This window comes from Pipistrellus kuhlii, unplaced genomic scaffold, assembly GCF_014108245.1.
Source record: "Pipistrellus kuhlii isolate mPipKuh1 unplaced genomic scaffold, mPipKuh1.p scaffold_m20_p_95, whole genome shotgun sequence".
Taxonomy (NCBI): Eukaryota; Metazoa; Chordata; class Mammalia; order Chiroptera; family Vespertilionidae; genus Pipistrellus; species Pipistrellus kuhlii.
Genome location: NW_023425601.1, coordinates 179,764 through 203,223, shown reverse-complemented (window position 1 = coordinate 203,223; position 23,460 = coordinate 179,764). Strand labels below are relative to the sequence as shown.

The window sequence follows — 23,460 nt, the reverse complement described above, 5'->3', positions numbered from 1 at the left end:
TTAGTATTGCCTTCATCTAGAAGCAGTTTTGAAATATTTTGTTAAAGTCGTTTTCAAAATGTGGCCCCATGTCAGTATTAGCAGTATCACTTAGGAATTGTCAGAAATTCACATTCTCAGGTTCCACCCTTGCCTGAATTTTTAAAGAGTGTCATGCCTGAACTGGGGTGTCTTAGACTCTTTGAACAGCTTTATTGAGATACTAGAGGCCCTTATTATCTTTATTGAGATACTAGACACGGGGGAGGGGATGGTGGTGTCCCTCAGCCCATCTTGCACCCTCTCCAATCTGGGACCCCTCCAGGGATGTCCGGCTGCCCGTTTAGGCCTAATCCCACCGGATATCCCTCTCACAATCCAGGACTGCTGGCTCCCAACTACTCGCCTGCCTGCCTTCCTGATTGCCCTAACAGCTTCTGCCTAATCACTCCCATGCTAGCCTGATTGATGTCTAACTGCTCCCCTGCCAGCCTGTTTGCCCCCAACTTCCCTCCTCTGCCTGCCTGGTCACCCCTAACTACCCTCCCCTGCAGGATTGATCACCCCCAACTGCCCTCCCTTGCAGGCCTGGTGCCTCCCAACTGCCCTCCCCTGCTGGCCATTTTGTGGTGGCCATCTTGTGTCCACATGGGGGCAGCCATCTTGTGTGTTGGAGTGATTGTCAGTCTGCATATTACTTTTATTTTTATTTTTTTTTATTTTTTATTTTTTTTTAAATTTTATTTTATTTTTTTTTTAATATATTTTATTGATTTTGTACAGAGAGGAAGGGAGAGAGATACAGAGTTAGAAACATCGATGAGAGAGAGTCATCGATCAGCTGCCTCTTGCACACCCCCTACTGGGGATATGCCCGCAGCCAAGGTACATGCCCTTGACCGGAATCGAACCCGGGTCCCTCAGTCCCCAAGCCGACGCTCTATCCATTGAGCCAAACCGGTCTCGGCATATTACTCTTTTATTAGATAGGATATTGGCCTGGTGCACGGGTGGGAGCCAGCTGGTTTGCCCTGAAGGGTGTCCCGGATTAGGGTGGGGGTTCTCTTGGGCGTGGGGCAGCCTGGGCAAGGGGCCTCTGGTGGTTTGCAGGCCTGCCATGCCCCCTGGCAACCCAAGAGGAGGCCCTGGTATCTGGAATTTATTTACCTTCTACAATTGAAATCTTGTAGCCTGGAGTGGAGTGAAGCCTTCTGCTTGCTCCGTGGCTGCTGCCATTTCTGTTTGGCTTTGTTTACCTTCTATAATTGAAACTTTGTAGCCTTGAGTGGAGGCCTAGGCCAGCCAGGGCAGGCGGAAAGCTGGCTTCTTCCATTGCCTGGGAAACCCATGTCTCCCTCCTGCTCTCTGTGGCCGCAGCCATCTTGGTTGCAGTTAATTTGCATGCCCACTCTGATTGGTTGGTGGGCGTGGCTTGTGGGTGTAGCAGAGTGGTGATTAATTTGCATAGTACTCTTTTATTAGGTAGGGTTATTTTAAGGCAAATACTTTTTTTTTTTTTAATATATTTTATTGATTTTGTACAGAGAGGAAGGGAGAGAGATAGAGAGTTAGAAACATCGATGAGAGAGAGTCATCGATCAGCCGCCTCCTGCACACCCCCTACTGGGGATATGCCCGCAACCAAGGTACATGCCCCCGACCGGAATCGAACCCAGGACCTTTCAGTCCCCAAGCCGACTCTCTATCCATTGAGCCAAACCGGTCTCGGCAAAGGCAAATACTTTTTAAAAAAATATATATTTTATTGATTTTTACAGAGAGGAAGGAAGAGGGATAGAGAGCTAGAAACATCGATGAGAAAGAAACATCGACCAGCTGCCTCTTGCACACCCCCTACTGGGGATGTGCCCGCAGTCAAGGTACATGCCCTTGACCGGAATTGAACCTGGGACCCTTCAGTCCGCAGGTTCAGACGCTCTATCCACTGAGCCAAACCGGTTTCGGCTTAAGGCAAATACTTTTGTAACCGCTACCCAATCAAGAATTACAACTCTGCCTGTCACCTAGAAGTCTTTCCATGTGCCCATCCCAATCACAGCATCCTCCCTCCCTCAGAAAGTATCTGCTATCCTGACTTTATAGTAATCACTTCTTTGCATTCTGTTATGGTTTTTTTTATTCAAGTGTACATCCCTGGATAGTGATTTACTTTGTATTTAAAAACTCTATTTGTCTTTTAGATATCTATAACTTCCTTTTTTGCTTTCCCCCTTATACTATGCCTGTTGAAATCAGGCCATTTGACCTGTAGTTTCCCACAGACTGAAGATTTCTGGTTGCATACTCAGTACAGTTCAACAAGTTCTCTGTCCTCTGTATTTTCTGCAGATTGACAGCTGGATCCAGAGGTTTTATAGTTTCAGGTTCATTCCCTTTGGCAAGAATATTGGCAGTTTTGTGTTCATTCACAATATTCATCAGGTTGTAATGATGTCTTGGGTATTTTTTTATGTTAACAGCTATTGCTGTCCAAAGCTTAGATCCATTAATTCACTGAAAGTGTCAAAATGGTGGCATTCTAACTCCATCATTTTATTTTCATATATTAACTGGAATAATTTTTTTTATATAACTTATTTTTTTATTATTTTTAAAAAATATATTTTATTGATTTCTCACAGAGAGGAAGAGAGAGGGATAGAGAGTTAGAAACATTGATGAGAGAGAATCATCGATCAGCTGCCTCTTGCACACCCCCTACTGGGGATGTGCCCGCAATCAAGGTACATGCCCTTGACCGGAATCGAACCTGGGACCTTTCAGTCTGCAGGCTGACGCTCTATCCACTGAGCCAAACCGGTCCCGGCTAACTGGAATAATTTTATAAGGTTACTCAGTGATATAACTTTTATAAGAAGGCCAGGAAAAATGCTCCATTTAAAATTTTTTTCCTGGCCACTTATCTATCACTTTGGGCAAGTAACCTAACCCTGTCAGTTGCTTCTGTGAAAAATGCCATAGTCTTGGGGTTATGAGAATTCAATGAGAAAATGCAAGGTGTTAGTACACTATAGGTAGTCAGTACATAATAATTTCTTTTTTTTTTAAATATATTTTATTGATTTTGTACAGAGAGGAAGGGAGAGAGATAGAAAGTCAGAAACATAGATGAGAGAGAGAGTCATCGGTCAGCTGCCTCTTGCACACCCCCTACTGGGGATATGCCCGCAACCAAGGTACATGCCTTTGACCAGAATCGAACCCGGGACCTTTCAGTCCCCAAGCCGACGCTCTATCCATTGAGCCAAACCGGTCCCGGCAATTTCTTTAACATTCTATTTTGCTTAATGCTTCCAGCAGCTCAGAGGGCAGTCCTGGTGGTGAAGCGATGGCCAGTTAGCAAAGCATGTCTGTGTTAGGATCACCAAATGGTGGGAAGAAATGGGGTTTGTTCTTTGGTCATTTGGGGTCTAAAGCTCTGGTCAATTATAATAATCTGCCAGAGTAGTTTTTCACTTTGCAAGCCTCAAGAGTCACATTCATACCCTTTGAAGTGTCTTACCCAGTTCTGTGGTGATGTGCAATACATTGGTTGCCTTGGTCTCCCTCCATCTATACAATCCCCTATTGTTAAAGTTTGTTTTGTTCAGGGTTCTGCTGTAACCTTAGTAACCCATAATGCTGTAACCTTAGTAACCTATAATGAATCTTCCTTGTAGTCATCAGTATCACTATTTGATTGGCCCATATATAGCAGGTTAGAAAATAGGTAAATATTCCTTTTTATATAAAAGTACAGCACTGGATACATAGTAAGTGCTTAATAAATTGGAAATTTTTAAAATTAATGTTCTATGTTTTTCCCCCTCTCACATCTTACCCTCTCTTTTTTCAATTAAATAAGTATTGATTGAGTGTTTCTAAGTAATATGAGCTGGAAAGAGAAAACGAATGAAAGTTTGTCTCTGCTCTTGAAACTCGCAGCCCAATTAAAGACTAAGAAAGACCATGTTTAAAGTTCCTTAGCCTTTTCCTCTGTGTTATCATTTCTTCCCCTGCTTTGTCCATGCATAATATAATCTATTGTTTCTCAAAGTTCTTCTTAGCTCTGTATCCCTCCCTGGCCTTTGAGACTGCTGATATGTGAGAAAGCCTGCCATTGTCTTCTGTGAATACAGAGTAATATTAAGAAAAACCTTTGGGCCAAGATTAGATTCCGAAGTGGCACATGTGGTTGACATTACAATATCAGTGTTTGGTCTTTAGATGGATCTACACCTGGTCTCCAGCTTCTGTCCTGTTGCTTCAACTGTCTTCCTCTGACCTTCTCCTTTCCCCTCTATCATCCACCCAGATGTTTGTTGCATAAAGATAGGGGCTCCGAGAGGGGCTCCTTGCTGGCCTACAGACTGAAGGGTGGTGTGTTTTTTTCTGGACGACTTGATTCTGGCCAAGGGCATACACCTAGGTTGCAGGTTCCATCCCCAGCCTCAATTGGGGATTAACAAAAAAATAAAATAAAAAGTAGAGACTCCTAAACCCAGTTGATGATCTATCTAGTATATAAAGAGACTGCTGTACTTCCTATCAACTAGGATTTGAGTGGACCTAGGATTTAATCACAGAATTTTTATTCTCATCTATAAAATGGTGATCAAAAAGCCTACTTAATCAGCTGTCTCAAGCATTAAAGTGAAATGATGTATTTTAAAATGTTTAAATTTATGGAGTGCCCTCCAATGATAAAGCCATTGTAATTTATGTAAAATAACTACTTAATAGCTATGTTACTTGGGGCATATTACTTTATCATTAAGCTCATTTCCTCGTCCTTTTAAGTGGCGCTGGTGATAAATCATTCACTCAACAAGTATTTGAGGGCATAGTACTGCCAGATACTGGGAATACAGAGATAAGCAACTGGAGACGGGAGGGCGGCGTGGTCTGCTATGGGAGGGAGACCTATAAATCACACAGAAGGACCGGTACAATAACATGAGGAGTGAACAGAATGGGCTGTAGCATTTTATAGTAGGGCATCAGAATATTACATAGTCATTTTGTTAGTCCGTGATGAAAAGTACATCATGGACTCCAAATGCTATCCAAGTTAAGTTAAATGCATCCCAGATGTATCAGTTGCCTCAACTATTGTTTCATTTCCTCACTGGACTCATTCTTTAGATGCGTTTATTTCTTTTAGCTTGATGTTACGAACTCCTGAAGGGTGTTATGTAGTCCTGTAGTAGAGTAGCCTGAAACTAATACTTTTTAATCTGAAAGGATTATTTTCAGCCACTTTATCATCATTTTTTAGTTTCTATTACTGAATTAATTTAGAAGAAACTATAAAATGTGTTCTTGTTTAAAAAAAAAAAAGATTTCTACTCCTACAGCATATTCAGTCACCATTAACATTTTGTGTTCTCATCTTTTAAAAAAACAATATGTTTTTATTGCTTTTAAAGAGAGACGAAGTGGGGGAGTGAGAGAGAGAGAGAGAGATCAGTTGCCTCCTGTATGCACTCCAACCAGAGACTGAACCTGTAACCTGGGCCCGTGCCCTCACCAGGAAGCCAGCCAGCATCCTTTTGCTGCCTGGCCTGATCCTTAGCCACTGAGCAACACAGGCCAGGGCAGTGTCCTCATCTCAATGACCAGAGGAACATTTAGAAAATTTGGGATATGCTTTTCCAAGAATAGGAACTGAAAAATGTCTAATAACAAGAGTAGATACTCAAACTAAGCATCAGAAATGCAAATTAAGATAATCTATTTTAACCATTAGATTGGCACACACACAAAAATTCTCTTTTGAAATAGCGAGTCCTAGCAGAAATATAGGGAAAAGTCTGGTCTTAAATAATGCCCACAGTGGTATAAAGTAATACTGCTATTTTGGAGATAATTTTGGCAATTTGCAAGATAGTATTGATTATAGGATGCTATTGATAAGTCTTTTTTAAACTGAGGTAAACTGTTAATATTTATTTGGGAGGCATGGTCAAGAAGAATTGGAGGTTATTCTATAATATTTGCGTTTCTGACTCGGAGAAATTTTAAGTATACTGAAGAGTACAGAGAATAATATAATAACCCTTTTCCTACCCCTCCCTGAATTGATAATTTTTAACATTTATTTTTGCCTCAAGTCTTTTGGAGGGGAGGTAATATAGTTAAAGGGGACATAATTTTATGTCTAGTGTCCCTTCCCTTCTACGAGCATTACCATGAATTGCTTGGATTTTTATGCTGTGAAAATGGTATAAATTACTCATGTAAGTAGAAATTCAAAAACTATGTGCTGTCCACACAACAATCTGTTATCGCTTGTGTAATATTAAATTTACATACTATTTTAGAGTTTGTGAAGTCTTATTTAGTCCTTTGTTCATTTAATTGTAACTAGTTTGAAAGCACTTTCTTGACTTTAATATTCTTGATGATTATAGAAGTATACATTGCTTATTATTGAAAAATTCTGATAAGCGCAGAAATCTGAAATTCTGCCATTCAAAGATATGTTGGTATACAGTATATTCTTCCAAGGCTTTTCTTTATACCTGTGTAGCATAAACATTTAAAAAAATAAATTTAAAAAATGTAATCCATCACCTTCCAACTTTCTAATTAGGAAAATTTCCAAACATAAAAATACTGAAAGAATAATAGCACAGGAGCATTTGTATATATCATTAGCAGTTTCCAACAGTTTTTCAGAACTTGGCATATTTGATTTATATATGTATTTAACTTTTTTGAAGTATATGAAGAACGACACTTTATCCTTAAATCCTTCAGCATGCATGTGTCAAAGAGCATAACCTTGCTTTGATTAGCATTTTTTAATTACTAGTTGTTCTTTGTATATTAAAAGTACTAACCCTTTATCCTCTTGCAAATACTTATTGCTTATTGTTTGAGATTTTTATGTAGTCAAATCTGCCCCCTTTTTTCTTCCCTTTGTGGTTTTTAGATTGTGTATGTTGCTTAGAAGTTCTTTGCCAAGATTACAAGAATATTCTCTTACCTTATTTTTTAATACTCTTATAGTTTAGTTTTTATGTTTGAGATATGGTGTGGAAAAGGTATGTGCTTTTTTTGTTGTTGGTAATCCTCACCCAAGGATATTTTTCCCATTGATTTTCAGAGAGAGTTAAGGGGAAAAGAGGGAGGGGGAGAGAGAGAAACATTGCTGTGAGAGAGACACATAGATTGGTTGAGTCCCACATGTGCCTCGACTAGATTGGTATCAAAACTGCAACCCTGGTCTGTGCCCTTGACTAGGAATCAAACACACAACCCTTCAGTGCATAGGTTGATACACTAACCATTGTGCCACACCACCCAAAAGCACATACTTGGGTTGTAGGTTTATTTTCATCCAAATGGTACCCAAAAAGCTCCTGTTTTCCAACTAGGGATAACTTATTTGATGTTTCAGAATGTGCTCAGCTTAAAATGAATTATTTGGAAAAGCGTAGTTTATGGAGAAAGGCAAAGGTGGGAGGGGAGATAGGGGACATCTTAATACTGTCAACAATTTTAAAAAGTTGGATTTATGCCAAGTAGAAAACTGGCTTGGTTGCCATTTTTCTCTTTAATTTTGAGAACAATTCAGATTAGTTGTGTTTAATACTTAACATTTATCTTGAACTGAAGGCAAAGTATTATAGACAGCATATCAAGGGATCTTAGTAATTACATTCCCATTTGATGTATGTTTGAGACCCAGATTGTCCTAAGGCCGTGGTCAGCAAACTAACTGCGGCTCGCGAGCCACATGCAGCTCTTGGGCCCCTTGAGTGTGGCTCTTCCACAAAATACCACGGCCTGGGCGAGTCTATTTTGAAGAAGTGGCATTAGAAGAAGTTTAAGTTTAAAAAATGTGGCTCTCAAAAGAAATTTCAGTCGTCGTCCTGTTGATATTTGGCTCTGTTGACTAATGAGTTTACCGACCACTGGCCTAAGTTCACAAAGTCAGTTGGTGGCAGAGAACTAGATTACCTTTGCATACTGTTCTTTCACTTCCAGCTAACACCTTTCATGGTAAAGATATAGAAATTTAAAAGCAGCCGATTGCCTACATGTTTTGGTTTCTTTAAAGAACATGGGAATAATTATGTGCCAGGCTGTGTGTGGTACTGTTAAATTTACTCAAACAGCAGCAGTTATGTCTATGTTAGGACATGATCTTTTTTCTATATGCTTTGTTTTAAAGCTTTTTTTTTTTTTTAAATCAATGAACTAATTTGATCTGAAGCCTGTGAGGTTAGAATCATTTTCATCATACTGAAAGGAGCTTGCTATCATGTTGATAATTGCTATAAATAACTTGTTCTTCTAAACCAGCGGGTGCCAACTGGTGTTCTGCACACGATTGGTGGTCCATAATGTTTGAAAGGTTGGTGACTGCTGTTCTAAACCATATCAAAGAATCTTTGTTCCTTCCAAATTCATCTGAACCAGCTCAGAATAATTGAGATACACGTACAATCTCTTGATTGTTAAGTGGCACGACCAAACCAAACATTATTTAGTAGGCTTTAAAACATGTCAGTGAGTCCCGAGCATCATCGTAGTTTAGATTTTCGGTTCATGTCAGCACTTAAGGCTAACGGTCTAGCAGGCGTCTTCAAACTACGGCCCGCGGGCCACATGCGGCCCGCAGAGGAGTCTGATCTGGCCCGCCAGGTTTTTTGGGCAGTGAGCGCAGCCGAGGTGTTACAGTAGGAATTAGTAGTTCATATAGTCCGGCCCTCCAGCTCTCTGAGGGACCGTGATCTGGCCCCCACTTTAAAAAGTTTGAGGACCCCTGGTAGAGCAAGCATGTCAAATTTGCGGTTGGTGGGCCACTTGCTTCAAATTTAATATGCTTGGTCTAGAGATTAATATGTACTTTGTCCTTCATATAACATGTAGAAGGATGAAAAGACCAGCTCTTTTTTTACTTATGTGTGTGTGTGAGAGAGAAAGAGAGATACACATACAACCCAACGTAAGATTGTTGACCTCAGCTTAATCTGGCACTAAAATAAATGTACAAATAATGGTATGGCTTACTACTCTTTGCCAAGCACAATCCTATGGACAGACTGTATTGTTTATTTTACAGAGGTTTGGTAAATAGAATAGAAGCCCAGTTCTGCCTGACTCCCAGGCCTCTCCATTATGCTGCTGTCCTCTTCTTCATTTTGACTTCGTTCCAGTCGTATTCCTCACTGTCTTTAAATTTAAAATAATTAGCGTGCATGGTAACAAATACAGTACTGAGGTACTCCCTTCTCCCATATAGATAAATCTTTTGTCAGAATGTTTTAAGCCATTAAAATCTAGCTTTTATTTAGAAATATACTTCATCTAGCTTTTCTATAGATGGTTTTTGCCTTTTCTACCTTTCTTCAGTATACTTGACTAGTAGGTTTGTGGGGGTTTTTTTAATCCTCACCTGAGGATATTTTTTTCTCCATTGATTTTTTTGAGAAAACTGTAGGGAGGGGGAAAGAGAGACATCAGTTGGTTGCCTCCCATACATGCCCCTAACTGGGGCTGGGATTTGAACCTGTGACCCTTGGGTTCAAGGGCTGGTGGTCTAACCACTGAGCACCAGCCAGGGCATGACTAGAGGATTTTTTAAATCCAGGAATACAGAATTCCCCCTTACTCAGAGGAGATTTAATCTTTAGAGATGTTGCATATTTCTTTGAAAACTCAGATATGACAGAACTGGAGCTGAATAATGCAAGAGAGTTGGAATTCTTTCCTTTGGTTTCCTATGCTATATTTGACAGCCTATCATGTGGCTTTACAGGAAATACCATATACCTGTGTTTCATAAGTGAGAGTGAAAACATTGTACGGGCCTGGCTGGCATGGCTCAGTGGTTGAGCATTGACTTATGAACCAGAAGGTCACGGTTTGTTTCCTGGTCAGAGCACATGATCAAATTGCGGGCTCGATTCCCAGTGTGGGGCGTGCAGGAGGCAGCTGATCAGTGATTTTTCTCTCATCATTGATGTTTCTATCTCTCCCTCTCCTTTCCTCTCTGAAATTAATACATATATATATTAATATATATATTTAAAAAAACATTGTATAGCTGAGTAAACAGTGTCTTGGAGATCATGTTATGGATCTTTTTTTTCTTTTCTTTTTTTACAGAGAGGAAGGAAAAGGGATAGAAAGTTAGAAACACCCTTCAGCTGCCTCCTGCATACTAGGGATGTGCCTGCAACCAAGGTACATGCCCCTGTCAGGAATCGAACCCAGGAACCCTTCAGTCCGCAGGCCGACGCTCTATCCACTGAGCCAAACCAGTTAGGGCAAGTTATGGATCTCATAACTTGAAGCCAGTGAAAGTTATCAAATATCTTCCCAGAAAAATAGCAACACGTGCAAAGTTTTTTCATAGAATTATAGGAGTTTTGTACTGATCCCTCAACATAGGACAGTAAGAAATCTATAAAGATTTCTCCATGTCATTGAGAATGTCCAAAAGCTGTGTTTTTGTTGTTGTTCTTGTATTTTCTAATATTAGAATAAAGCACTATGACCAAAGACAAAAGCTGGGCCAATTGTTTCACTTTTACTAAAGCTAGTTTCTGCTTTATGCGACTTTAATCTCTAAAAATTCAATTTTTTTTTAAACAAGAGGATTATGATTGGTGTTATATAAGGATTTATTTAATGTACTGTGTTGAACTTGTGATTATTTTTCAGCTTTGCTTTGGCCACTAGGAAGTTGTAATTGTGCATTTTTGTGTACTAGAGTTTCATTGTTTTTATATTACCATTACTCCTAATCTTCCTTTTTTCCCTGACTTTTTATGTCTATACACCAGGCTAATTCATATCACCCATCTCAGTACCCTGCGTATAGCATGTTCATTTATGTAGTATTTGTTGAATGGAAAGGTGCAGATTGAATGAATTGTATAAATAGGTTTTTCTCAGCTGAAAATTTCACCAAAGGAGTTTAATGTTACTTGGATTTTTTTTTAGCTTCATTAAACATTTATTGGATAGTCATTTATTCATTTGATAATGTAATAAAAGTTTCTGTGCTGGTGACAGGAACACAAAGATAAGTAGACACAGTTCTGTTCATGCAGAACTGTAGTGAGGAGATAGACATGTAAATAAACAGAAGTATGTTGGTTGAGAGTATATACACTGGGGGCACAAAGGAGGGAATGGTCAGTTTTATTTGGGGGGAGAGATCTAAAATAGCTTCATAGAGGAGGTGACAGTTAAGCAGAGTTCTAGGGGATATGCAGTGAAAGCAGCCATTTCCGCAGAGACAATAGCTATCTGAGTCAGTGTATCAAAAGTCTTGAATGTTGGGAACTGTAAAAAGCTGGACATGATTAAGCTTGTGGGGAATATTATGTGATGTCATGGCTCTGGTAAGAGGGAAACGCGTACTAAGTCCTCGCTGTCTTACATGCTAGGCTAGGTAAGGGGTTTTTCCTTGATGTAGGTAGATTTTGAGTTTATGGGGCCATTGCTCCACCGGCAATGTGGAGGATGGAATGGAGGGATCTGGCAGGATAAAGGCTTAATTTAAAATATTTTTAATTTATGAGATTTTCAAATATACACAGAAGTTAGAAAATAGTAGAATAAAACCTGTGTACCTGTTGCCCAGCTTCAACGGTTATCAACACATGGCTCTTGTTTTATTTAGACCTTACTCCCTCCCTCCTTACTTTGAAACAAATTCCTAAGTGAGTGACACATTGGCAAAACATAATTAATATCTAGCAAGGTGCCTCTCAAGTCTGGCTGTGCACCTAAATCACCTGTACAGCTTAAAAAAAGAGACATCCCATATCTACTGAGTGAGATATTTGTATGGCCAGACATTATTAGTTTTCAAAATATGTCTTGGGTGATTTTGCACAGCCAGGGTTGAGAACTCAAGATTTAATTTTTTCAAGTAGTTTGACTTCTGGTGGGATTTATTTTCCTGAACTCAATGAATGCTGCCTGTGGCCCTTCTGGGTGAAATTCCCCCATTAGATAGTGGAAGCTTTTCTATGTGGTTAAGTTCTTGACATTTGGATAAAGAGTATTTAAAGGCTTAATTTTCTGTTACAGGTGGGTAAGACTGAATAAGTACTTGCAGCAACTTTGAAATTGGATGTGATGAGATAGGGAATAAGCAGTTATTGTTATAATAGATCTTTTGCACCCAATCCAGTCACAATTTAGGAACGGGGTGGGAGACACAGGTCATCCTTAAAAGGTAGAGTAGGATTGTTCCAGAGTATCAATTTAAAATGTGTAGACAGGGACGCTTTTTCTCCTAAATTTGTATAACTTTGCTGTTTTCATTTTTTGTTGGGAATGCTAAGAAGGGCTCCTTGGCTTTCTGCCATTTCCTCTCTGCTGGCAAAACTGATGTACAACTTTGGTGAGCCCTAGTTTGTTGCCAGATTCTTTTGATGCCAGTTTCTCTAAGTAATTGGAAGTAGTGACCAGAAGGATAATTTGTGGATCTGCAGCTTCCCAGGACAGTAGGACAGAGGATGTATAGAGGGTGTGTTCTCATACACCAGTCCTACCTCCAAAGCCAGTGAGGAGGTATCAGATTCTTCTTTGGTGCCCTTGCCCATATTCTTGGAGTATACTGAAGTGCTGAAAAACACCAAAAGCAAGTGTTTAAAAACATCAAGAGGTATAGTGTTTTCCAATTTTGAAAGATATACTCTGTCCAAGTATTTCTGCAGATAATTTCCAGATTTGTCTTTAGTAAAAGCTAATCAATTGCTTTATTATTATTGTGAGTTTATTTTCCTTAACAGCAGCAAACATTGAACAGTTACTGTGGACTGCTATTTTTTCTGCATGATGTTTCTTAAATTTATTGGGTAACATTGGTTTACATAATTTTCAGTGTACAGCATAATTCAGCATGTGTACTCTGTTGCTTTGTTATACATCTTGTTATCCGTGTCCAATAAAATCTAGGTCAGCAAATCATTTGGGTCATGTTTTATGTGGTCAAGGATAGAGACATTGGTATCTGGTGGTGGTGGGGTGCATATAGACATTTTATATGCTGTAGACTTGTGGAGCAATCTTGGTTAGAATCCAGGTTCTGCCACTTACTGGGTATGTGGCTACTCTTGGCCTTTGTAAACCAAACATTGGACTGGATGGAAGGGCCTGACAATCAGTCGGTGCCCCCTTTAACAAAGCAGTTAACGTGATGTCTGTGCCTCTGTAATCAAATAGTGAACAGCAAGCTGGGTTTCAAGACTCAGCTTGCTGCTTCCTGACATGATGGATCGTTGGACAGTTCTCACCTGCATTTACTTTCAGAGACTGCTGTAAGGCAAAGGAAATCACTCATTGCAAGGCAAAAATGGAGTGTTTTTCTCTGTGGCACATTGAATGATGCTCTGTAAGCATTTTTGTTGTTAAAAACTGCCATATGCTTTTCTATGATTTCAGTGGGAATTTTTGGGCTGACTTTGATTCATCCACATTACTTAACCTTCCAATAATAAACCAAATCAATAAATACTGAGTGCTAAACTCCAGGATTAAGTAGCAGAAGACATCAGAAGAAAGCTGCAAGAGTAGGCACCAGCCTATCCAAGGTACTTGTTTAGGTGATATTGTTCTTAGTTTGATTCATGCCCTTTGGCTCAAGAGTTAGTGTTTTCTACCTTGAGAAAAATTGTACCAAAGAAATTCTCGTTATAAATGGATACCTGCTTGTAGAAACTGGAAGGAATTGAAAAGCAGGAAGCAAAAATAAAACTATGTTATCCTGCCACCTAGAGGTAACCACTAATAATGTGTGCTGCTTCCGTATCCAGGTGGTTTTTTGTTTGTTCCCGCCTTATAGCAGACATTTTCTCATTAATAGTCAGGAAAGTGATAAGGTCCAGGATACAACTAAAACACATAGGGAAGGGCACTCAGTCAAGTTTTAGCAGATTAGGAAGAGAATTGTCAATCCTGGGTAGTGTTTGTGCTTTTTAAAACCCACTTAAGTGTTCATTATGTTAAGGTGAAATAGTGGGGCTAAATGGTCCCCTGTACTCAGCTTTCTTAGGGATTTTCTTTCATCATCTTCTCTTTTCCCACCGTCCTCTACTTTTCAGTGACCCCATGCTCTCTGCTGGCATTCACTGCCAACCTTTCACAAGAGTTTTCTGTGCATTCCATGCATATTGCCTCACTTCCCATTGATTTCTTGCCTTCAGTCTGTTTTCCTTTCCCACCACCCCACTGAAGCTATTGTTTCTCCGTTATCTCTGTTTCCAATTTCAGTGAATATTTTTCTGGACATAACTCATTTTGACGTTTGACACAACTGATCAGTCCTGCCATCTTTTGTCTTCTGTGATACTGTGAATTAATTTTGCTTCTACCCCCCTGGCCTCTCCTTTGCTAAGTACTTCTCCTTTCCTTTAAATGTTAGATCAAATAAGAAATCACTTCTGGGACTCTTCTTTTCTGTAAGCTCTCATATCCAGACCTATGACTTCAAGTTCTGTTTATATGCCGACAGTCGCAGATTTTTTTTCCTCAGGCATACTTCTTTCCTGAACTCCATTCTATAGATATATGTGTACCTGTCATTTGTAAGATGCTGTACTAGATGCTAAAAGCTTAACAGTATAGAAAATCAAGCCAATTACATTAATTGATACTTGCTATGAGAAAAACAAGCAGAAACATAACAAATTAGACCAGATTTAGGTACTATGCTGTCATGGGAAGCCGCTTTTTAGTTCTTATTTTAGTTCCTCACATGGAACTGGCTGTGGGAAGAAGGGGAGTGTGGGCCAGAAGCATGTAAGTGGGAATAGCACTTGTATAGCTTTAGAGGCCAGAAAGAACTTAGAGTGTTCCAGAAACTAAACAGAAAGACTAATGTGGTTGCGAAGAGAGGAGATTGGAGAGAGTTTTGGGAGCCAAATCATGCCGAGGCCCAGTGGGATATGGTTAGAGTTTGGATATGATTCTAGGGAAACTGTTGAAAGGTTTTAAGCGAGGAGGTAATATGAGCTGATTTATGTTTTAAGAAGATTACTTGTGCTGCTCTCTAGAGAATGGATTGGATGTAAGTGTGGAAATGGGGAGATCAGCTATCCCTGTTTCACAGTTGAGGAAACAGAAGTACAGAGGCTGATTTGTCCATGTTAATACAGTAAGTGATACAGCAGTGATTCTAATCAGGGTTTCCTGATTCTGAGCCTGTACTCTGATCTGATGTTTCTCAAACATTAATATCTGAATCACCTGAAGATCTTATTAAAATACAGATTGATTCCTCAAGTCTGAGTGTGGCCTGAGATTATGCATTTTTATTTTTATTTTTTGTCTGACTTTAACAATAACAGAAAATACAGGGACAATAAAAATAGGTGAAATAGTCTGGCCAGTGTGACTCAATCGAACAATTCGATTCTCAGCAGAATTGTTAACAAAACTTCGGTTCTCGACCAGACAGCCCTTTCATTCTGATACCTGTAAAATCAGTCACGTGTGTCTCAGGTGACAAAGGAAAGAATGCATGAGTATGAGTCAGTTTACTGCTAAACCTCGCATTGTTAACATCTCAGGAAATTGTGCTATGACTATTTTCATGTATTTTTGTCTTTGCTTTTGTTGCTGCTTATATACATATGGTCCTGAGAAGGTTGCTAAGTGAAAAGGAAAGTTGTGAAAACAACAGTGTGGCCATGTACTGTATATAAGAAAAATTAGAATTGTGTGAGGGTCTGGAACAAATTCCATGTTCATTTTTTTTAATTGGGGGGGGGGGTGATTTAGTTTTCAAACTTGAACTGTCTTCTGGAATGAATTAAGTGCCACTATATATGTATGTTCACCACCCCAAAGTCAAGTCTCCTTCCATCACCATTTATTCCCCTTTACCTTCTCCTGCATCCTTCACCCCCCTTTTCCTCTGATAATCACCATACTGTTTGTACATGAAGTGTTTGGGGAATTTTTTGTTTTTGCTTAATCTCTTCATCTTTTTCACTCAGCTCTCCTAACTCCCTATTCCTTTGACAGTTGTCAGTCTGTTCACTGTATCTAGGAGTCTGTTTCTATTTTTGTTGTTGTTAGTTTATTTGGTTCATTAGATTCAACATATACATGAAATTATATGGTATTTTTCTTTCTCTGACTGGTTTATTTCACTTAGCATAATATTCTTCAAGTCCATTCATGCTGTTGAAAATGGTAAGATTTCATTCTGTTTTTGCTGCCAAATAGTATTCCATTGTGTAAGTATACCACAGCTTTTTTATCCACTCATCAACTGATGAGCACTTGCTCTTTCCAGATCTTGGCTATTGTAAATATGCTGCAGTGAACATAGGGTACATACATTGTTTTGAATTAGTGTTTCAGGTCCCTTTGGATATATTCCTGGAAGTGGTATCTCAGGATCATAAGGCAATTCCATTTTAATTTTTAGGGTACTCCATACTGTTTTCCAGTATGCATTTCCACCAGCAGTGTATGATGGTTCCCCTTTCTCTACCATCCTCGCCAGCACTTGTTGTTTGGTGATTTTTTGATGATTATAGCCATTCTGACAGGTGTGAGGTGATATCGCATTGTGGTTCTAGTTTGCATTTCTCTGATGATTAGTGATATTCAGCATTTTTTTCATGTCTGTCGACCATCTGTATGTCCTCTTTGGAGAAGTGTCTAGGTATTCAGGTCCTTTGCCCATGATTTAATTGGCTTTTTGCTTTTTCGGTGTTGAGTTGTATGTGTTCTTTACAAATTTTGGATATTAACCCCTTATCAGATATATCATTGGCAAATATGTTCTCTCATTGATTGGGTTGTCTTCATTTCATTGATTTTTTCCTTTGCTGTGCAAAAAAATTTTTTTTAGCTTGATATAGTCCGTTTATTATTTATTTATTTATTATATTTAAAAAAAATACATTTTATTGATTTTTTGCAGAGAGGAAGGGAGAGAGATAGAGAGCCAGAAACGTCTATGAGAGAGAAACATCGACGAGCTGCCTCTTGCACACCCCCTACCGGGGATGTGCCCGCAACCAATGTACATGCTCCTGACTGGAATCGAACCTGGGACCTTTCAGTCCGCAGAGCAACGCTCTACCACTGAGCCAAACCGGTTTCAGCCCGTTTATTTATTTTTTGTTTCCCTTGCCTGGGGAGATATCAGAAAAATGCTATGAGAAATGTCCAAGATTTTGCTGCCTATGCTTTCTTCTAGGATTTTTATGGTTTTGAGTCTAACGTTTAAGACTTTAATCCATTTTTAGTTTATTCTTATATGGTGTAAGGAGGTGTTCTAGTTTCAGTTTGTTATATATATCTTATCCATTTCTCTCAATACCATTTATTGAATAAACATCTTTACCCCATTGTGTTCTTGCCTCCTTTGTCAAATATTGATTGACCATAAAAGTGTGAGTTTATTTTTGATGATTTATAGGTGATTTTTGGGCTCTCTATTCCATTCCATTGATCTATTTGTCTTTTTATGCCAGTACCATGCTGTTTTGATTACCGTATTTTTCGGACCATACGACGCACTTTTTTCCCCCCAAAAGTGGGGGGGAAAAGTCCCTGCGTCTTATGGTCCAAATATAGCCTACACATATACTTTAAAAAAAAAGTTTTTTTACTTGCCCGGCTCTGTGTGGTCTCTGTGTGCTTGCCCGGCTCTAAAATGGTTCTAAATGCTGCTGTTTACTTTACAGGGTTGATTACATGTGTTTATGACTATGATGTTGGGTTTTAATGCACATAAAATATTTTAGGACACTATTTGTTTCAGAATCTTTTTTTCTTCATTTCCCTTCTCTAAAAACTGGTGCGTCTTATGGTCCGGAGCGTCTTATGGTCCGAAAAATACAGTACTATGTCTTTGTAGTAGCGATTATCAGTGATTCCTCCAACTTGCTTCTTTTCTCAAGATTGCTGAGGCTATTTGGAGTCTTTTGTGGTTCCATATAAATTTTTGGAATATTTGTTCTAGTTTTGTGAAAAACGCCATTGATTCTTGATAGGAATTGAATCTATAGATTGCTTTGGGTAGAATAGACATTTTAATTTTTAATCTTCCCGTCCATGAACATGGTATATTCTTCCACTTAACTGTATCTTGTTTAGTTTCTTTCTTCACTGTCTTACAATTTTCCAAGTACAGTTCTTTTACATCCTTGGTTAACTTTATTCTTAGGTGGGTTTTTTGTTTTGTTTTGTTTTTTCTTTTTTGTACAATTGCAAATCAGATTATTTTCATAGTTTCCCTTTCTGATAGTTTGTTATTGATCTATAGAAATGCAACTGATTTCGGAATATTTATTTTGTGCCCTACTACTTTGCTGAACTAATTTGCAGGTGTCTTTTGCCTTTAAGCTGGTACAGTATTGAAAGTCATTGTAAATTTGATCTGCTGGAGGCAATTACTACAGAGTGAGTTACCCTTTATTTATTTTTATATATGTTTTATTAATTTTTTACAGATAGGAAAAGGAGATCGATAGAGAATTAGAAACATTGATGAGAGAGAAACATCTATCAGCTGCCTCCTGAACACACTGAAGGGTCCCAGGTTGGATTCTGGTCAAGGGCATGTACCTTGGTTGATGGGCACACAACCAAGGTACATGCCCTTGACCAGAATCCAACCTGGGACCCTTCATTCCACAGGCCAACGCTCTATCTACTGAGCCAACCTGGTCAGGGTGAGTTACCCTTTAAAGAGCAGCTTTCCTCAGTCTAATTTTACACATTTGACATAAAACCTATAAAACCAATATTGAAACCTCATAGGTAAAAAGTGTGGAGGAATAAGGAGAAAAAAAGAAATAATTAAGTGGAAGTCATGGTAATAGTTTTCTATCTGTAAATGGGGACAGAACTTGGCTTGAGTGGTGAGGATTGCATGAAAGGCTATTATGAAACCCTTGTGCAGCATGTCTCAAAGTGTATTCTTGGGGGCACTTACATTGGTGGGATGTCAGTAGATGTCACTTGAAATGGTCTTTGCCCTGATAAATTTCTTTTACCGAAGATTCCTTGGAGCCATTAGTAATGTCAGTCAGTCATATGACTGTCTTAAAGGAAGAGAAATGCCTTTTGTAACATTTCCCAAATTACTGCAACCTTGTCTTCCTTAGTGGAGCAAGATGCTCTAAAATGCTTTGGGAAACTCACCAGCCTAAGCATTATCTGGCTTGTAGTGGACACTCAAAAGCATTCTCCATTCTCACTGTGAAACCAGCTTAAATATTGAGCAACTAGGAAAATAGAAAAACCCTTGAGTTTTCTTAACCAATGTATGGAAGTAGAGTTCCTTTTTATTTTATTTTTTTTTATTATTTTTATTATTTTTATTTTTTTTTTAATATATTTTTTATTGATTTTATACAGAGAGGAAGGGAGAGAGATAGAGAGTTAGAAACATCGATGAGAGAGAGTCATCGATCAGCTGCCTCTTGCACACCCCCTACTGGGGATATGCCCGCAACCAAGGTACATGCCCTTGACCGGAATCGAACCCGGGACCCTTCAGTCCCCAAGCCGACGCTCTATCCATTGAGCCAAACCGGTCCTGGCTAGAGTTCCTTTTTAACTATAGATGTTTCTTGCAACAAAGTTAGAAAAATCAGCTTAACATGGAACTTGTTATGGGGATGTGTGTATTTGTTCATTTGTTTTGGCTTGGTTTTTGAATTGGGTGGTTATTTGAATCTGTTTATGGAGGGCTTGGAACCAGAATACCGTGGAAACTGAAAAGGCCAAATGCACTGCTCTTCCAGAACCTCCACAGTTAGCATGGAGCCTATGCTTGACCAGTCAGATGCTCACACTTGGCACTTTGCATCTAGAGTCACTGATGCCTAAAACAAAGAGCCTAAGACCATGTAGAAATACTTCTTGGACTTGGACTAGCAGTATGTTCTAGACATCCAGAGTCTGATGCTGTCCGCTAGCTGTGTCTGTGGGAGGTTTTTTGCTGTAGTCCCAGGCTGTGTAGTCTTCCTGTTGGTTCTGTAAACTATCAGCCTTCTAGTAAATCACTTTTTAAGCAGGTCTATTGTTTTCAATCCATACCCTTTTACAAGTACAGAATCCGGTCTAGACGCTTATGTTAATGTTTATGGGTGATCTCATCTACAGTTTTGGGAAGCCATATAATTCTACACTTAGGCTCATGATACTTTTATTACTTTGGATGTTTTTTTTTATTTTTATTGTAATATGTCTCATATTTCAGGTGTACAATATAGTGATTCAATATAACTAGAAGTTTGTTATACTTTTTGACTACTTTAACCCATTTCAGCCATCCCCACTTTTGGCAACGACTAATCTGTTTTCTGTTTCTGTGAGTTCCAGGGTTTTTGTTTTACTTATTTTTAAATTTATTTTTGAGATTTCCTATAGAAGTGAGATCATGCAGTATTTATCTTTTCCTTTGACTTATTATACTTAGCATAAATGCCTATCTATGTTGCAGATTTCCTTATTTTTTTATGGCTGAATAGTATTCCATTGTGTGTGTGTGTGTGCGCGCGCTGTTCTATGTGTTGGCTAATGTAAATACTGTTATAATAAATATGGGGGTACATATACCTTTTCAATTTCATGTTTTCTTTTGGATAAATACCCAGAAATGGAATTGCTGGGGTCATATTTTTTAATTTTTTGAGGAACCTCCATACTGTTATTTTGTAGTGACTGCAACAGTGTACATTCCCACCAACAATGAGCCAGGGTTTTCTTTTCTCCACATCCTCACCACATGATCCGTTTTGAATTGATTTATATAAAATATGAGACTTTGGTTAAAGGGTTGGGATTGTTGCCTATGGATATCTGCTTCCTCTGGCACCATTTGTTAATGAAACTACCTTTGATTGAGTTGCTTTTTCCTTTGGGCATATTTGTATGGGTCTCTGGTACATTGATATATGTGTCTATACTTTCTCCAATACTATATATACAGTCATGATTACTGTGAATATATCTGGATATAGATTTAGCTAGACATATATATATATATACTGAGTGGCCAGATTATTATGATCTCTGAACACATAATAATCTGGCCACTCAGTGTATATCATCTATAATAAAAGGTTAATATGCAGATTGTCCCCTCGACCAGGAGTTCGACCAGCAGGCAGGCCAGCCAACTGCCCATGTCCCCTCCCCGTGGCCAGGCTGGCTGGACCCCACCCATGCATGAATTCATGCACCAGGCCTCATATATATATATAATCTTGCCACTCAGTATTATTATGCGTTCAGAGATCATAATACTCTGGCCACTAAGTTTTATAGCAATTCTTGACATTGGATAGGGTAATTCCTCCCTCTTTTCTGTTTTCAAAATTGGATTAGCCCTGGCCAAGTGGCTCAGTTGGTTGGAGCGTCAGAGCATTACGTCAGAAGGTTGCAGGTTTGATTTCCTAGTCAGGATACATTCCTGGGTTGCAGGCTCAATTCCCAGTTGGGGCTTATGTGGGAGGCAGCCGATCAATGTTTCTCTTTCACATTAATGGTTTCTCCCCTTCCCCTCAAATCAATAAAAGCATATCTTCTGATGAGGATTTTTAGAAAATGCTTTAGCTATGGTAATCCTCTGAGTCCACAAGCACATTGCCACTATACAGAAATATGTTTGATTTTTGTATGTTTCTCATATTCTGCAATTTTGCTGAAATTACTAATTCTGTTTTTTTTTGTAGATCCTTGGGATAGTCTCATTAGATAATCTTTTGTCATTTGCAAATACGGACAGTTTTATTTCTTCCTTTCTGATTTATTACCTGCCATTTTTCTTTTCTTATCCCATTGCAGTGGCTAGAACTTCCAACATGTGGATAAAAAAAGTGGTGAGAATGGATGGGCATTCTTACCTTGTTTCTAGAGTTCAGTGATTTGGGTTGTATGGTGTATGCAGCAGATGCAGCCAGTAGCTTCCCAACAAATGGTTGCTCTACTAATGGGCATGAGAAAAACAAAAGCCTGAGAATAACTGTATAAAAAGCTCATTTATAATTGTTGCCAGAATCCTGTTGGTCCCATTTTAGATATTTGGAAGTTACTGGCAGCAGGCATTTTGTTCATTCTCTATTAGATGCTGAGGTAATTTTTAAAAAAGTAATCTGGATTCATATGCCTTAAATGAGAAACAGAGAGGAAAAACATCTTTTCTTCTTCTTCTGGAATGGTATCTACAGAAACATTAAGCATACTCCGGATTTTCTCCAACTCTTACTGAATGCCCATTGGCTGAATGGATGCCAGTTACACAGGCAAATACATGCTATTTCTACTGCACTGACTATGTTGGGCTAAATCTAGGCCAAAAGTCGCCTAGAATTTATACTTGGCTTTTTCTTTGAGTGGGGGAGGGCATTGACCTCCAGTGATAGCTATGTACATTATTGGGAACAGAATCTTTGTTGTGTAAAGAGCTTGCAATTCACCTCTCCCTCTGTCGTGTGAACTAGTTGCCAATAGAAGAAACCCTTTTCTTCCTGAGCCTTGGCCAGAGCATCTTAAAGGCCCTGTCTACCGTCAAAGATCACCTATATTTATACTATGGTTCTACTTAAGACTGTTGCTCACTTTTGAGCTTTCCAAATTACATAGCCTTAGTTCTATGCTCAGGACATTTCTAGTGAGTTTTGTACCTCAATTTTCTAATTAAAAAATGTAAGTATTGTGTTGCTTTTGTTCTTATGATGCAACTAATATATTTTTATTGGTTAAAAAACAGCTACAGAAATATACAGATCAGACAATCCTACCTAATCCTTTTGATTAGCAGTGAATTAATGTTTTGATGCATTTCTACCTATTTTCTGTAGACAAACGTTTATACTGTTCATTCTATTTGTGACTACTTTATTTCACCATGAACATCTTTGTGTGCTGTTATGTAATTGCAATATTTTTAACAGTTGCCTAGTATTTCATTTTAAACCAATTCTGTTTTGGATATTTGATCCTTTCCAATTTTTCACTATTATACATGGTAATTCAGTGTGGATTCTTGTGGTTAAAGATTTATGTACATCTTTCTGGTTTTCTTTGGATAATTTTTCAGATGTGGGATTGTTAAGTTTTCCAGAAAACTATAGGAATACAGTGATTTTTCAACCTGAGATGTTAAAAACCTTTAACTCTTCTTTTTTGAAATTTAAATTCTTTTTTAAAATTTAAATTCTAGAGTATTACATGTCTCCTCAAACCCCCCCACCCCAATTGACCTCTCCCCGGCCACTCCTGACATCTTTTCTTTTCAATCATGAGTTTAAGAGGCTTGTAAAAAAATGAAGAAGACATTTTAGTTTTGACTTAAATTGATTATAGACTTTTGCAACATATAGATGTGGGCCAGTTTTATCTTTACCCCTTCGTTCCTCATAGCTGTGTCTATGAATTGGCATGGCATCATAACTCCAGAATTTTTACTTTCAGCATTTTGTATGCTTACCAATGTCTGTGCATGAAGAGTTCAAGATTGCAGTTTTAATT

General features: G+C 38.6%; 1 protein-coding gene across 19 annotated transcripts in view; it reads left to right on the top strand.

The window, feature by feature from the left end:
* The window catches only part of HUWE1 (HECT, UBA and WWE domain containing E3 ubiquitin protein ligase 1), a 143,592-nt gene that overhangs the window by 9,934 nt on the left and 110,198 nt on the right, over nt 1-23,460 (top strand). Inside the window, exon 1 of one of the 19 annotated variants that reach the window (XM_036428913.2) lies at nt 15,350-15,456. The exons of 17 other annotated variants lie outside the window; for them this stretch is intronic. The gene's annotated coding sequence lies outside the window, so the exon portion shown is untranslated. Of the gene's footprint in view, nt 1-15,349; nt 15,480-23,460 lie in introns of those variants that run through there. One more of the 19 variants, XM_045578302.1, reaches the window with a different exon arrangement.